We start from the raw sequence: 15,821 nt of genomic DNA, 5'->3' as shown, positions 1-15,821 counted from the left end.
CGGGAGGGCCTGGGGCCGGCCTGGGGAGGCGGCGAGGCCTGGGGCGGCCTGGGGCAGGGACAAAGCCTGGGCAAGGCCTGGGGGCGCCCGGGGAGGGGGGCAAGGCCTGGGGGCACGTGTGGAAGGAGGATGAGGCCTGGAGCAAGGCCCAGGGCAAGGCCTGGGGGACACGTGTGGGGAAGGGGATGAGGCCTGGGGGACATGTGTGGAGAAGGGGGCAAGGCCTGGGGGTATGCGTGGGGAAGGGGACAAGGCCTGGAGCAAGGCCTAGGGGATGTGTGTGGAAAAGGGGCCAGAGCTTGGGGGATATGTGTGGGAAAGGGGACGAGGCCTGGGGGACACGTGGGGAAGGGGACAAGGCCTGGAGCAAGGCCCAGGGCAAGGCCTGGGGGCATGTGTAGGGAAGGGGACACAGCCTGGGGACACGTGGAGAAGGGGACAAGGCCTGGGGACACACGTGGGGTTGGGGACAGGGCCTGAGGACATGTGTGTGGAAGGGGACAAGGCCTGGGCACATGTGTGTGGAAGGGGACAAGGCTTGGGGAGCACAAGGGGAGGGAAGGAGGGCAAGGCCTGGAATCAGGCCGCGGTTGTTGCTGGGTGGCAGATGCACAGGAAAGCACCGTATTTCAGATGCAGGTGGGAGCGGGAGATGTAGTTTGGTGTGAAGAGGTTGGGCTGAGGTGAAACAGGACCTGGGTCTGGGGTGTGTGGTGTGTTAATTCAGGGTGTTGCCTTCCACATATCTCCTTGCCTACCCTGCTCTGTGCAGGCTTTTGGGCGTTGGGCCTCCAGCTCAGCCACTGGCTTTGTGTTTTACTGTGTTGACTTTATTTCTTTCGTACTCTTTTGTTATTTTTTATTTTATGCTGCTGTGGTATAACCAAGGTGGAAAAGCATCGTGGCCATTTGGCATTCAGATAAGCACCCCATTGTGTTTAAACATCCATATTTGGTGCAGCCACAGTAATGCAGAGCAGAGCTTTCTCCAGGGGGGTCTGGTACCACTCATAGCACACTTACAAGGTCTGTCCCTTCCCTCCTTTTCGGTCACTGTTGTGTAAACTCATTGTGTAACACATGTTGTGTGAACTCATTAGCAGGCATCAGCCAGTGAGAGTCTGTTTATTTGTTGTCTTTTCCAACCTCACTGGGACGATTTGGTGGTGTTTTATGCCTTTGTTTTCTAATCAAGGAAAGTTACTGGTGTTTCTAGCCTGTAAGAGCATGAAAATAATAATAAGTAATTCTGTACAATATGCAGGAAAACAGAGAAGGGCAGGATCAAGATAGACTGACATTTAGCCTTATCCTTGAGAAGTGAGCACTGGAAAAGGTTGAGTGTAAGTGGTGAAGAGTGAATTGAAACACACTGTGAGTATAACTGAGAAAGCAGAAGTGGCAGTGAACAGCAGGCACTATACAAGGAATGAAGGCCAACACCACAGATTTAAGCAAAGGTTGATAAAGAAAGAGTAGTGAGAGGGTGCTAAATATCTAGAAGCATATAAATAAGGTGGTGCATTCAATTATTTTGGCAGAGCAGACTAAAATTAGTATGGAAAAGGCCTAGCTTATTCAAAACTGGGTTGTGTTTTTGTTATTTTACCATCATACCTGTTGGCGGATGAACTACCTAAAAAGTGGCAATTTATGTCAGCAGAACAGCAGGATCCACTGAAAATCAACTTCTTTCTTACCTCCACCATGGTTTAATTTGCTGTGAAATTTTTCATGTGAACTGTTGAGACCATTACCACATTGAAGCATGTTGATCCTTTTACTTTTCAAGCCTTTGTAAAACCTCTATTTGTCTGCCCCAGAACAGAACAGGGCCTTTTGTTTTAATGACCTTTTCTCTCCTTTAAAAAAAAATCATATATGCTATGCAGATGGTTGTAGCCTTTGATGAGGAGTCTAAATAGGTATCTGAATGATAATAATGTCCAACAGAGTACATCTTCACTAGGAAAAAAATAGGTGTGCATAACTAACTTCCTTTGTGTGAACTAACAGGATGTAAAGTTCAAGTAAAGACAAAGCAGTCTCTAGTTTTAACATGACTTAGCAAGCTGAGGTAGGAACTGTGGCGGAGCCCAGAGTTTACCATCAGATAGGAATCTAGCAGGCAGGCTAGGAGGGCGTTAGTACTGTTTTTTAGGACATGTGAGTGTCAAGAGGCACAGAATGGGCTCCTGTGCCATGTGATGCAGTTACATATAACTTCATGTTACATCAGGGTGATGTCTGCCCCTGAACTTGACATGTAACTCATTAAAAATACAGCTTATATGGTCCTTACTAGGACCACCTCATTTTGGTTGTGAGATTTTATCTGATGTGCACTGGCAATGCCCCTTCTTCTTTAAGTGAGGAAAAGCCCAGTGAGGACTGGGCTCCTGGRAAATACTATTGTGGCAAAGAAAGGAGTTAATTTTTAGTTGAGACTGCGAGTCAGATATTCTGATTAATTAAATGCCTTTTATCCTAGGGATTCACTTGTTTCCAAATCCTTAAGTGTTTGTTACCTAGTTTTTTATTCATTATGCAGTTAGTGTGTTTGATCTTTGTGTCCTCATGTAAAAACCTACATGTTTTGTTCTAACAAACTAGCTTAATAATAGAAGTAATAATACTTTTAAAAAGCTGTGTTGTTATTGTCCCTACAAAACAGTGCTTTCCATCTCTGAGACCTTTGGCAGGAATTTCCTGTGCAGGAGCAAACTTCTTAGATTGTATTTAGTAAAGCTGAAAAGTGTTAAAGCAGGACTGTGTCTACCCCTGTAATGAAGTGTTGCACAGACATACCTGACCTGGCTCTGAATCAACTGTTATTTTTTGTGCGTGGGTGGAGTCATACAGAAAATCTAACTCGGATCCCAGAAGCAGTACAGCTGCATCAGGGCAGAACTGCACCCAGCTCAATTACTCTTGCCTCTCATTAGGTACAACGCTTCTGGGCCAAGCCAGCTCCATGTGGCACTACGCTGCAGGCATATCCAGCGTAGTGAGCAATCTCTAATCCCAGACCATTAGCTTTCCACCCCCCCTCTTTGGACTTATGATCTAACGATCAGCAAGGACAAGACTAGCAAGCTTGACTTCCAGCACAGTGAAGAACAAGATAGAAACTTCTTTGAAGAAAGTGGCCAGATAGTGATAATATGCAGAGGGACCATTGGAAAATTCTGCTTAAAATTTGATGGTGCATTATAGATGGCATTTAAGGTTTCTTTGTGAGTTGTTGTAGAATTAATTTGACAAGGACCAAATTCACCACACCTAGCCAAAACAGTAATGGCCAGTAAATCTTACTTATCTTATGAAAGATGTCACTTAGGTAATCTTGCCTTGAAGGTCTGCTTTGTATTTTGGTGTCACAGTTTCTTGGGCAAAGCCAAAATTTCCCTTAGCTTGACTAGAGGACTGTGAGTAGCTACTGGGTTTTGGGCCCAAGAATAGTATTTAAGTTTAGTAATAAGAGTGGATAAAGCACTGGCAGCAGTTTGGTATAGCAGGTTTTTTTATGTTAGCCTGTGATGCCAGTTGTCCAAAGATGCTCATCAAAAACATGGCCAGATTATCAGATGGTGTAATCCAATAAATAAGCAATTTTGTATCCAGGATGCATATGCAAACGTGGAGGAAAGGTTCTCTTGTGGTTAAGATACTGGGTTGGCAGTTAGGAAATAAGGATTCAATTCATTCTACATTTCATGAGTGCCCTTTGCCTCTGAATCACTAAATCCCTCTGTGTCTTAGTTCCCCGTGTGTAAAAGTTGGTTAACAACACTTTTATCTTTAGAAAGGTGTTGTGGAGACAAAATCACTAGCATTTATGAGTTGCTTGGCTACTACCATGATAGGAGTTGTATTAGCACCTAGGTAGAAATCTCTTTCTTCAGATATCCTAGTTTATTTAGGATAGATGTCCTGGTTTATTGAGAAATTGCCCCTTGAATAGTCACTCAGATGACATAAAAGGGAAAAACTAGTGGTAGATCAGAAAGATCAATAATGGTGTTTGTTTTATGAGTGACCCTGAAGAAACAATAAGCACTTAGTTGCTGAAATTAGCTGCTGATTTAAAAATAGGAAGGAAGCTGTTAATGCAACTGAAGAGAGAGAGGAGAAAAAAATCTGGAATGACCTCAATAAAATAAGAGCATGCCCAGGTGAATGGCTGATGCCATTATCGAACAGAAATACGGGATGATACAGCGGCGTGGGGGGGAAAGAACTAGATTTGAGTCAACTCAGGTAGTTTGTGTAGGGATGGTTAAGTTGAGACAGTACAAAAGCGATCCAAACAGGTAAAATAAGGTATTTTAACATAAAAGGCACAAATGTTTAGACTTATTTAGAACATTTCACATTATCGGGAGATCATAGCCTTTAAAGTGATAGGGTCACACTAACTATTACGCAGGTGTATTTACTGTCTTGAGAATCTGAATTTCCTGTTTTCTGGACTCCTTTTCTTGTGCCTCTCTTATCCAGTTCCTTTACTGCTGCTTTGAATTAGCACTTACTTGAACTACAGATTTGTTAGTTATCTGACAACCGCTATATAAAAATACCGCTATTAAAAAGCATCTGCCAATAGTGATGACAAAATGGCATTTGGGCACTTTCATGTATTAGGATGGCAAATGGGTATGAAATTTTCAATATATTGCTTACAGTAATATAAATAAATGCTGTCATTTTAATGGGAACTAGTGTCTGTGGCAGGCTTGGCATCATGGACTACTTTCATAAAATGCAAGGATTGTGTAATAATTTTTAGCTCTGTGCATTTTTTATTATTATTGACTATGTCCTTATACAGCAAGGCATGAAAGTAAGGCACCTTCAAGTAAGAACTCTAGTAATCTCATAGAAGAACTTAAAGGTAAGCTTATGCTTACATATTTTGTTAGACTGGAGCCTAGAACAATAGGCTATTCGTGCTTTAGTATTATAGTATATTAGTATATATATAGTATATTAGAGAATATTAAAAATAATTATTACTACAGAGTGACACAATTCCAGAAGACTGTTAACATCGGTTAAAAAAAACAATGTGAAAAAAATGTATTTTGTACACATATACACAGGTATTTTAGAAAATAAACCTCTATCTCCCAGTTTTGTGAAGGATGGATGGAGCTAGTGGGTTGATTGTGGTGAAGCTCTCAGTGTAGCACCAAGGCCCAGGTTCTGACTCAGGTAAAATACAAGGTATTCAACTAACAACAACTTTGGTCAGTTATAATTGCAAGTATAGCAGCTTGGAAATATCAGACTCTAAAACACATCATAGAAAAAATATTCTGCATTTTAAGTGTTTGATATTTAAAACAGACCATTTGTTTTCTTATTAGGATAAGGATAAGGGAAGGTAGGTTTTCCCTGGCAGGGTTTATCTTTTTTGGCAAAGAATGACAGACAAAAATCAGATTAGATCCAGAAAACTTCAAAGGGTCCATCAGAAATAGACAACAGATCTTTCTCTATGTTTTTCTGCCAAAACTCAGTACTCAATCTTTTGAGCTTTTCTCCTTGGCCATTTGGGACCTGTCCAGTCCTTTCCCATGTGCTTTTCTCCTTTTTCCCCTTTTGGTTGCTCTGTATTATGCCATCACTTTTGCCCTGTTTCTAAATATGAGTCTCTTGTGACTTCTTCACCGATTCTGAGCCTCTTCCTGCTCTCCCCCTCTTTAATTATGTACTTCACTCATATATCACTCCTTGGAGTTCTGCAAGCAATTTTTCATGGCAGGAGGTCTCTGTTTGTTCCTTTCTGAGATCAAATGTGATTTTCTGATTAGCCGCAAAGGTCTATCTTTACTCAGGAACTAATTCTGAAGTTGGCTACTTCAGGCAGCACTCCTATGGCTTCTGTTGTCATGCATCCAAAAGATGACATTTAAGGCAGAGWGTCCTTTATGGAACTGTTTCTTGCTTTCTAAACTTTTTGCACCAGGTTGACACATGTTGCTTAGATAACATGTGTTTAAATTTTCCTTTACAGATACCTGGTCATATTTAGAGTAGGTGTGAGTGCCTTTTCAGTGACTTCATCAGCTCATTGAGTAGTTTCCTTCATTTCCTAAAACTAAAATAACAGGGAATGAAGTGGGAATTCTCCTAGTGTTTGGAAGGTGGGTAACCTCAATAATTTATGTTCTTTCTTCATAGTCTTGCATTCTGCTTTAAGTATGACTTTAAAACAGATTTCATTGGAGGATTGTTGCCTAAAATGTATGGAATAATTTTTATACATAAGGTTGAAACATAATTTATGGTAAAACCTTTCCAGTTACTCGTTTGGCAAATGAATCATTTTGGGGTCAAGATGTTCTATGTTTGATTTTAGCATAGGCTACGATTTGGGAACACTTCTGTAAAATTCAGTTCTTTAAAATATCTTTTCTTTTTAATAACCACCCCAATTGCACAAGTCTGATCTTTTTTATGTAGATGACTATAGGTTAATATATTTTCTCCTTCAGTACCATGTTTTGTAAGTCTAAAGGAAGCTAACCCAGAATGAAGGCAGTTGATTCAAAAGTTTTGAGGCAACAAGCATGAAAAGCTTTTCATACCCATACAGTAAAGGCTTTTTTCCATGTAATTTTGACACTACTGAATAATTTTCATCAACTAGTCTCACAGAAATCGTTGGTATGTGCTTTGTCTGAAAGAAAGCTGCCCTTTTCGGTGAAATCTGTAGTCTGTCATGTCAATCTGTATGTTCTCACTGCAGAAGGATTTAAGAAATGTTAAGTTTGTATTATGTATGTTAAATGACAGATATCTTCTTTTATTGTTTGTATTAAAGAAGCTGTTAGGAACCCCAATTGGAAAGAAATTGTTGTAAGCATAGATGGCAAAATTAAGGCTGAGTTTTCAGTCTTAACTCTGCATTTCCTGATTTCCCCATCATAATATTGCATTAACAATAGTCTTCCTGCATTTAGGGTAATAAAAGTCTTGTGGGCAAGTGATTGCTGACAGTAAGGATATATGGTTGTCATTTGAGGATACATGAAAGGATTTCCAGATAATGCTGGAAAAGTGATGACAATGTAGAGAGCTTGGACATTTTAACTGTTAGAAATGGTGTTATCTGAGCAGTAGAGACCTTCCCACTGTATGCTTGAGAGGCATCAGGGAGGACCAGTCTGCCTGAGGCCTCTCAGTAATACTGTAATTCAAATGATAAATATAGCAGCAGCCACTGGAAAGTAGCTTGTGTGGAAGAAGCAGGAAGAGGTTGTGGAGCCAGCTTTTTAAAGGTGTTAGGAATTAGATGAACACCAGTGCCTACCTATATCTTCAGGTACCTAAGTACTTTTAAAATCTGTTCCCTGTGTCATCTGTATCTCTGAGCTCCAGATGCTGTGGCTATGTATGTGTGTGTGTGCACATACACATACCTGTTCTGTGCATATGTATACACATACCAATACAAAAGAGAAAAGCTTAAAACATAGGTGTAACACGTTGCCGTGGTAGCACATCACTTGACTCTGAACTCCAGTAGGGGCAGCATCAACAGAAAAGGCCCAAGTAGTTTGGCTAATGCACAATCGGAACAACTAGAATAAACAGTTATTTAAAAGGTTCCAAGAAATATTTGGCAGACAAATGAGTATCATGAGGTAAAGCTTCTAAAACTTAAAGAAGGAGATGGATCCAGGCTCTCCTTGCTTCCTCCTCTCAGAARAGCCTGCATTACTGGCTTTGGACTTCTGAGATTGTTTTGTTCTTTTGTGTAACAGCCAGTTCTAAGCCTGACAAAGAAACTGCAAATACACTGTAGATTCATTTCCAGTTTTCCTTTGTTCTACTCAGATTGCTTGACAAGACAGACTTGATAATACTCATTTTTCTTAAAGGATATGTGAGACCTGAATTTGTTTTGTTTTGTTTTATTTTATATACTTTTTTGTTCTAGAAAACAAAAAGAAGGTAAGCAATTTGAGTAAGTACTCCAGCAATTTAATAAAACAGTGAACTTCCCATGTTATGATGTAGTTCCTGCTTCCCTGTTCTGAAGTTCCCTGTCTTTCGAATGATCTCAGGTCAACCCAAATATTATCTTTGGCATCACTGCTGCTTCGAGAAGACACATAATGTTCTTGAATTTCGGCAAGATTTAATCCATGTCTCCTGGCCTTTTGTAAAGCCTTAGTGAAATCTGAAAATGCCTTCAGAGTCAACATAAAGGGAGGAGACAACATTGTGCTGTGCTCTGGATAGTACAAAGCCCAAAGTTAGAAGGCACAGGTGTCCAGAAGACTGTGGTCTCTGCCTTAGAAGAAAGCATTTAAATCTCTTTCAGTTTTCTATTAGCGGACTGGAAGGATAATTAACATACATCTGTAGCCCTGCAAATACGAACTGGAAACAACTGTTTATTTTGCCTTGCAGCAGTGTGTAAAAACCTAGGGAGAGGCTATTTGCCAGCTCCAGTTTGGCTGCTTGAACTGAAGGCATCATGTAACAACAGAGGAAAAACAGGGGAAGGAGTATCATACACCAAGAGTTTTTCAAGACCTCCAGTTAACAAAGCAACCTATGTACAGCAGAGTGAAAGAGTAGTAAGTAGGGCCAGGGAGGAGGGAAAAGATACCACACTGTAGGGACCTTACTGGGACCACTGTGGTGTCACTGATGTCAACTAGAAAACAGTGTGTCAGCCTTAAAAGTCTGTAACTTTGTACTCCTCGGACTTGGAAATACCTACCTGTGAAGTCACTTTTATAGCAGAAGAAAGTAAAACCACATTGAGGCAATGGGTAAGAGAAACTTGAACTCTGGGAAAGCTCAAGACACAATTGCACAATAACGCAAACCATTTCTGGGAATCAATCCCATATCAGACTGGATTACTAAATGTACTAAATATAAGTACATATTGAAACTTAGGGAATAATAACATAGGGAATGACTGCACGGAGAGATCTAGCATCGGTCTGGAGATGCAATCCAGGTGTGAAAGCAGGAAAGTGCAAATGGAGGAGCTAATGCTGTAGTTGCAAAGAATAGTTCTGGAGTTACAGTCCTTCCCCTGATAGGTTTGTGTGTTCTACAGTAGAAAGTCATTGGATAGAAGCAGCTCTTTCTTGCCTGTTTTTCTTTGGCTTCATGAATCTTACCTCGTACAGTGTTCAAGCCTCTGTAAAAGGGATGCTGAGAACCCCTGTTAATTCGCAGAGGACAGGCTATCTTCCTCAGCTGAAGGCTTAAATCTCCTGTGTCTTAAAAAGCCAAGAATCTGTGTTTCGGTTCCTGGCAATTACCTTAATCGCTAAGCTATTGTTCAGTAACTAGGAAGCAGTTCCTGCAGCTCCTCCTCCAGGTATCCTTTGGGGAAACGTTGCAACGGCTCACCTTTTCTTTGGCGTGTATCAGTATCTTGCCACTGCAGCAGCCATGGGGTGTGTGAGAAGGGAAGGAAGGCCATTTTCAAGTTGGGTTTAAACTAGTGTGTGCCATAGGTTTGCCATCCTGACAAAGCAGCGTAAGATCATTCCAGGAAGCAGAGCACTGCACCTCTCAGGAGGGTTTTCTCCTTCCTCTCCGCTTGAGAAGTTCTGCCTTTCTTTTCTCCTGCTGCTCATGCAGAGACCACCCAAGCACAACAGCTAAGGGGGTCTCCAAAGCTGGAAGGCAGAGGCAAGGTTGCACCTCGTAGCAGAAATGAGGCTGTTCATGCATGGGCTTTCTTCCTTGGGATATCATTTATTATTAATCACTCTATGTAAATCAGTCTCTCCAGCCCACTGATTGCTTTTGTGTATGTGTGTGTGTGTAAGTGTGCCTGTGTTACCAGCCTTTTGGCAATGTTGTGAATAGTGCCGAAATAATTTTCCTGGGTGTGGTTACAGCACGTGACTGTTGTCTTCCGAGTCTGGAAAGATGTGTGTTTGCATATGGGGACCAAATTGCCTTGACTTTTGCAGCACGTTGGCTCTTCCAGTGTAGTTTGTGGTCCACTATTGGCTTCTTGTAGTATTGCTGCTTCCAGCTTTCTCTTCCTCTCATGTTGCCAGTGCTTTTTCCCCAGATGTGTTAGCTTTTTTCTTTTGCAAGCTAAATTTCAGTTTGCTTTCAGCTCGTATTTCATGCTGACCTAGGATTCTGAGAGTCATTTCTTGTAGTAGCTTTACCATGACTGGTTTTAGTGGAGTGATTACATATTTCTACATACATAGATAGAGCATAAGAAAATATCTTTGTCTTGGTGTTTACAAAGGTGCCCAGTTTACTGTCCTGTGATGCCTCTTCCAGAACGTGGAAGGTGTTAAGTGAGGCAGATCCTAACAAGGAACACTCCCAAGCAAGGTTCCTCCTTCCAGACACTGCACCCTACTGTCATGGCATCTTTTGTCATTATCATTTGCTTAAACTAATTAGTTGCTGGTTGGTTTTCAGCCCAGATGTCCCTGTTTCCATTTGAGCCAGTGTAAATTTGTATTTCTGTAAGGATTTCTTGAGACACTGTTATCTGCAATCCTACTAGGTAGCATTCATTCAGGATTAATCGCCTGTGGAACTGTTTGCAGAACTGAAGTTCCCGTGTTCTTAGCACCATCCTACTTTCACTCTGTTTCCTTATCCTCCAGCAGGCATGCGCGAGGGCGTTTGATGTGTTTCATGAGAAGCCTTGTGCAGATCCAGCGGCAGGTTGGAGGCTTACTGTCCTAGTTGTTACAGAATAGCGGAAGGAAGCCGATGCCTATCTCATTAGTTTATTCTCTAAAGACCATGTCTCAAAGGAAGCAAACCAGTTTGACTGCATCAGGATTCCCTGATTCCAATAAAACTGCTTACAGGTGTGGTGCCCTGCCTGTAGAAACATAAAATAGCATTAGAGCCTAAGGGAGAAGGCAAACATTCATCTTAAGAAAAAAAAAAAAAAAGACATTCCTTACTGCAGTGCCTTTCCAAATACCAGGGCTTTTGAAAAACATCAGTGGTGCAGCAAACTCAGCAGATAATGCTTTTTGTATGGTGTCTGGATCAGGTGACTCACATATGTTCACATTTTCAGGTACTCCCTTTTGCTGCTTTTTATCAGGAGATATTTTTCAAGATACTCCTCTTTCACTTGTGCAAACTATTTTCCCTTGTCAATGTCAGTGTTCCTATCCACATGCTCACAGCTTTTAGAAGAAGGCAGCATAAAGTTATTATACCTTATGGTTTGAATTTTAATGTCTGCAATGATATATCACCAGTAACAAGTTTGTTCTTTATGTTAAAAAATATTTTTTCTCTGCATTTGTTTGAGTTACTCTGCTTTGGATCTTTTTATTGTTGTTAAAGGAGCAGGTCAGTTTTCTGAGCAGGTTTTTGAATTGGTGCTTCTGGTAAAATGACAAGAATTCTTATGTTAAGAGATGAAAACAGATTAGAGAAGACACATTTATCAGACAGGGCTCTTCAGCATTAAAATGCTATGAATGCTTTGTCCTTATATTTTGCAAAATGTTTTATGCCGTCTCCTGCCTCACAAATAAATGGTTTCACCTGTGTATATGATTGCCACAGTTTTGTACTGAATGGGGTCTGATCGTACAAAGACAATGACTTTGTTTATACTGCCAAACTGTATGCCCAGCTGYGCTTGCAGGATCAGGCCCTTAGCTGTTAAGTTTTTAGAAGCCCAGAATAATAAAGATTTTAGTGACAATATGTTAAGATGAAATGCCAGCTTCTTTAGCAGATGGGGGAGCAAGGAGAGACAAAAGCTGTTTTACTTGCATATTATCTTCCAGAATGGTACTGGGTTGGCAATTTTTGATGAGAAGCTTTTTTTTTTTTTTTCTTTCTGACCTCCTCTCCATTTGAAACATTTGCTGCTAGATAAAGATGGTGTTAGTTTAGTTGTTTGTCAAATGCCAGCATTATAGTTGACCTAGTGTAATACAGGATATCAGGATAGTCTCTGTAGCCAAAAGTTTGTTGTCTGCAAGATAGATTTAATGAAAATGACTGCCATTATGAATGCTGTATGTGAGATTGAATTGGGTATCTTCAGCATTAAAAGCATGAGCAGTGTGAGCTAAAACTCTTCAGTTGTGAGGCACAGCTTGAATGCATGTTGTGTGTCATCACCAGTGCATTAAAAAGTAAAGGCAGATGACACCTAGAATGAAAATTTTGAACACTGACTGAAAGGCTTATGGTTGTATTCCATTGATTTGTTATGAGGTGTACGTAAACACTGTATCTGGATCTCAGGATAAATTTGTATGTTTATTGTTCCCTAATGTCCTTCCTCGTTCTAGATATGTGTCTCATTAAACAAGTTCTCTTCTCTGTGTAATTGCCTTTTCCTAGTCATTTGCACAACATGAGTCAGAATAATACACTGTTTCTTTACAGCTGCTTTACAAAACAAAATGGTAACCTGATTTAAAACAGGTTTTAAAACATGAGCTGCCATGGTTGCAGAATGGAGAGTGCTAAGCTCCCTTGCTTTGTGTGAATGCCATTCCTGATTTAGAGGAAAAGTGTTTAAAAAAATTAATATTCATGTATGTGGGAAAATGGCAATTACAGTTCTGCACATGTAATTTGTCCCTTGACAGCCCATATCCCTTTCAAATCATTGTTCCTTGAAAATAACTCCTCAGACTGCCGCTCAAAGTCAGGTATAGAGATGAGAGAGAGGAATGGTCAAAAGCCTTGGTGGTGTTTGGAGGAAGATAGAAAGTTAAAAATCAGAGACTTTTCAAAGAAACCAGACTCTGGGCTAAACTTTTACTTCAGTAACACAACCGTGGCTGAGTCACACAGTTTTATAGGTAACTCATGGGTGTATGTTCATGGAAGCACCGTATTTCTGATAGGTTGTTTAAAAATAACACAAAATACTTGCACATACCCCATAACACAAATTCAAGAACAGAAGTTAAAAAGTAAGTCTTAATCCTGCAAATATATAAACATATAAGCAACCTAAAGCCCATGGTTAATCCATTTAAATTAACATCAAAACCAAAGAGAGTACTCACGTGCTGAAAACTAGTGTTCGTGATGTAGAATTTTTAATTATATGTTTTTTAGAATGATGGAAATGCCAGCAAGTCTGCTCACTGCCATATCAATGTATTCAACTTGTCTCTGACTTTAATGCCACTTAGAGCTCTAAAAAAATACAWCTTTGTCTGTCACATTTTTATTATTACACTTGAGTAATTTTTTTCAGCATGATTTAATAATTAGGATTTAAGTTCCTAGGTATGTGTGTATGTGCTGGAGTGCTTTGAATATTTTTATATAGTTTCCTTCCTGTAAGCTCCTTCTTGAGACTTTTTTTTTTCTTTTTGAGGAAAATGCTCATTTTGATAAATAATGTTGTGTACCTTTTAGGGAGCGTCTAAGTAAAATTAAGCAAAATGACATTTTTGGTCAAAAGTAAATGAAGACTAAATGAAAACTGTCATTCTGTGGTTTTGAAAGCAGAAAAATAGGCGGGTGGGAAGGAGTATGAAGTGGCTCRGAAAATCTCGCTCCTGACTCTCTTTAGGCAGATGGATTAAAATTCCTAAGAGTTTAAGCTAGACTGAGGGCCTTTGCTAAGGGGGTATCTGACAGCCTAATGACAGCTCCTGAAACTCAGCACAGAGAGAGAAGGCAAACCCAGTAAAGATAGGAGAGCCAGGCCTGACTGCTGCGCACAAGCCATCGTGGCTCCGTGAATCTCTTTTTGTTCGGCAGTTTTAGGGCCCCAGTCCACACGGGCAGAAGCTCCACATTCGCCAAATAGTCTGCCAGTTTAATTGGATGTTTTGTACCATAGATGGTGGTTAAGGCTGGCGGAGTAATGAAAACAATTATTTACCGACAGTTGTTTGGTTTATAGCAACCCTAGGCTTTCTGCAGACACTGAGCTCCTCTGCAGGTACGAGTTTGCAGTTTATGAGCAGGCCAAAGAGGAAAACCTGAGTTTGAATGCAAAATTACTGCAAATCACTCTACTGTTTCACTGGTTTTGTAATTAGAGTTYGTTGCTTCTCCCTTCCCTCAGACTGTGTTCATCGTTCTGCCTGGTAGCTGCATCAGAACGAAGTAATTGGCCTGTCTTCAGATGATATTTGGGGATGATACCCATCCCATAGCCCCAAAATCTGGACTCAGGCCTCTCCCTGAAGGGTCACAGTCCACTGTGTTCACACAAGCACTGTAAGTGCCCCAATTTGGTTCTCTGACTGTGCTTGACCTTCCTCAGTCCTCAGTGCTAGGAATGTAATGTCTGTTCAGGGACCTCCATCCTACTCACTGGCTGCAAAAAGATGCTTGCCTGGGTGGCTTTGCACTGCCTGCACAGCTCAGCTGGGGCGGACGGGCTGTGCGTGCAAAAGGAGATTCACCCCAGGCTTGGGTAGGGAACAGGTAAATTGGTTTATGAGACTGTAGAAGAAAAGGTTATGCTTTGAAGCAGTTGCTTAAATCCTGCAAATAGATGTTCTAGTGTGAACGCCTACACTCAGGTATTTAAGACCATGAGTCTACGTGGGCCTGTGGGTCCATAGAAAACTGCATAGTAAAACCCAATGTGTGCTTAGATGTCTCACCATTCACTCATTCTCATCCATTCTGCTGAACCCAGCTTCAAAGGGTTGCAGGACACTAAAAATGTTCTGTGCTTTCAAGGGACAAAGATTTTGTGTTCTTTTCCAATTAACAGTAAGCATTTTTCTAACTGGGTGCACTGGTTCAGTGAAAAGAAGTGTTTCAGTCCCCTGATACACTCCTTAGCTGCAGACCTGACGCTCACACAACAGGCCATGAAGGACACGAGCAGGAAGGTTTTCTGTACCCAGAGGCCCAAGTGGTAGTTAAACCTCCAAAGTGTCAAACGTGGACCCGCACCAGCAGGAGCCTGAGGGCTGCGGCGGTAGAAGCAGTTTGCTCCCTTCGTTGTCTCCAGTATGTTTGTGTCCACCCTCACGTGAACTGGAGGATTGTGTTCTGGGGCCTGCAGTCGCTGTCGGTCACATTCCCTTACTCCAGATGAACCGAGCCACAAGCCAGGCTGTCAGCAGGGTTTGCGTACTGCGTGGGATGCTGGACCAAATACTGTACTGGGACTCTTAGTGCTCTTCAGCCTGGAAATTTTGTGCCATTTTTAATTGACTTCTTCTTTGGAAGTAAATTACATTGGAAAAGAAATAGTAAAATAAACCAGCCAACTCGGGGAGATCGCAGTCTTCCAGAAATTTGCTTCCTTTTGGCTTTAAGTGTGTCAGTATGGGTATAAGGATTAGCAACACCTCTTTTATTAAAAGTTTGAATTGTGGAATTTTGGATATGTGAAATAGATGAGCCTTGAGTATTAAAGTTGCTTGAGTGTATTTGGTCAAACATCAACACTCTAGGCAGGCTGTGCCTGAATGAAATGGTTTTGATAAGTTGACTGGCCAAAACATCTTATCTCATAAATATAACATTTTTCCTTAAAAACAAACAAAATCAATGAAATAATAAAATTCCAGTGTAAATATTGGAGGCTCAAAAATATTCCTCAGTCTCATGAGTTCTTATGCCATTCATCCACTCTTTCTAGCACATACGCTATGAAAAGTGGTAGAACTTATCTGTGCATGCTTTGGGGAAGAAGATAGAATGACTTATAATGTCCCTTTCGTTTACAAGAAGAGAATGGCAGGAGAGAAGCGTGCTGTTTGTACAGACCCTAACATTTCTTGTTTGTTAATGTCTTGACTGTTTAATTTGATTTTATTTGCTGTATGTCTTCCAAACACATTTTTATTTGTGTATTTATTGCACATATTTCAAAAGAAAAATATTTA

At 40.8% G+C, this 15,821-nt stretch overlaps 1 protein-coding gene across 1 annotated transcript in view; it reads left to right on the top strand.

Moving 5' to 3' along the window:
- The window catches only part of HDGFL3 (HDGF like 3), a 45,591-nt gene that overhangs the window by 6,642 nt on the left and 23,128 nt on the right, over positions 1-15,821 (top strand). The gene's annotated exons all lie outside the window — the stretch shown is intronic.

The sequence above is a fragment of the Apteryx rowi genome, unplaced genomic scaffold, assembly GCF_003343035.1.
Source record: "Apteryx rowi isolate R43461 unplaced genomic scaffold, aptRow1 scaffold_17, whole genome shotgun sequence".
In the NCBI taxonomy this organism is placed as follows: Eukaryota; Metazoa; Chordata; class Aves; order Apterygiformes; family Apterygidae; genus Apteryx; species Apteryx rowi.
This window is presented reverse-complemented; position numbering and strand designations above follow the sequence as displayed.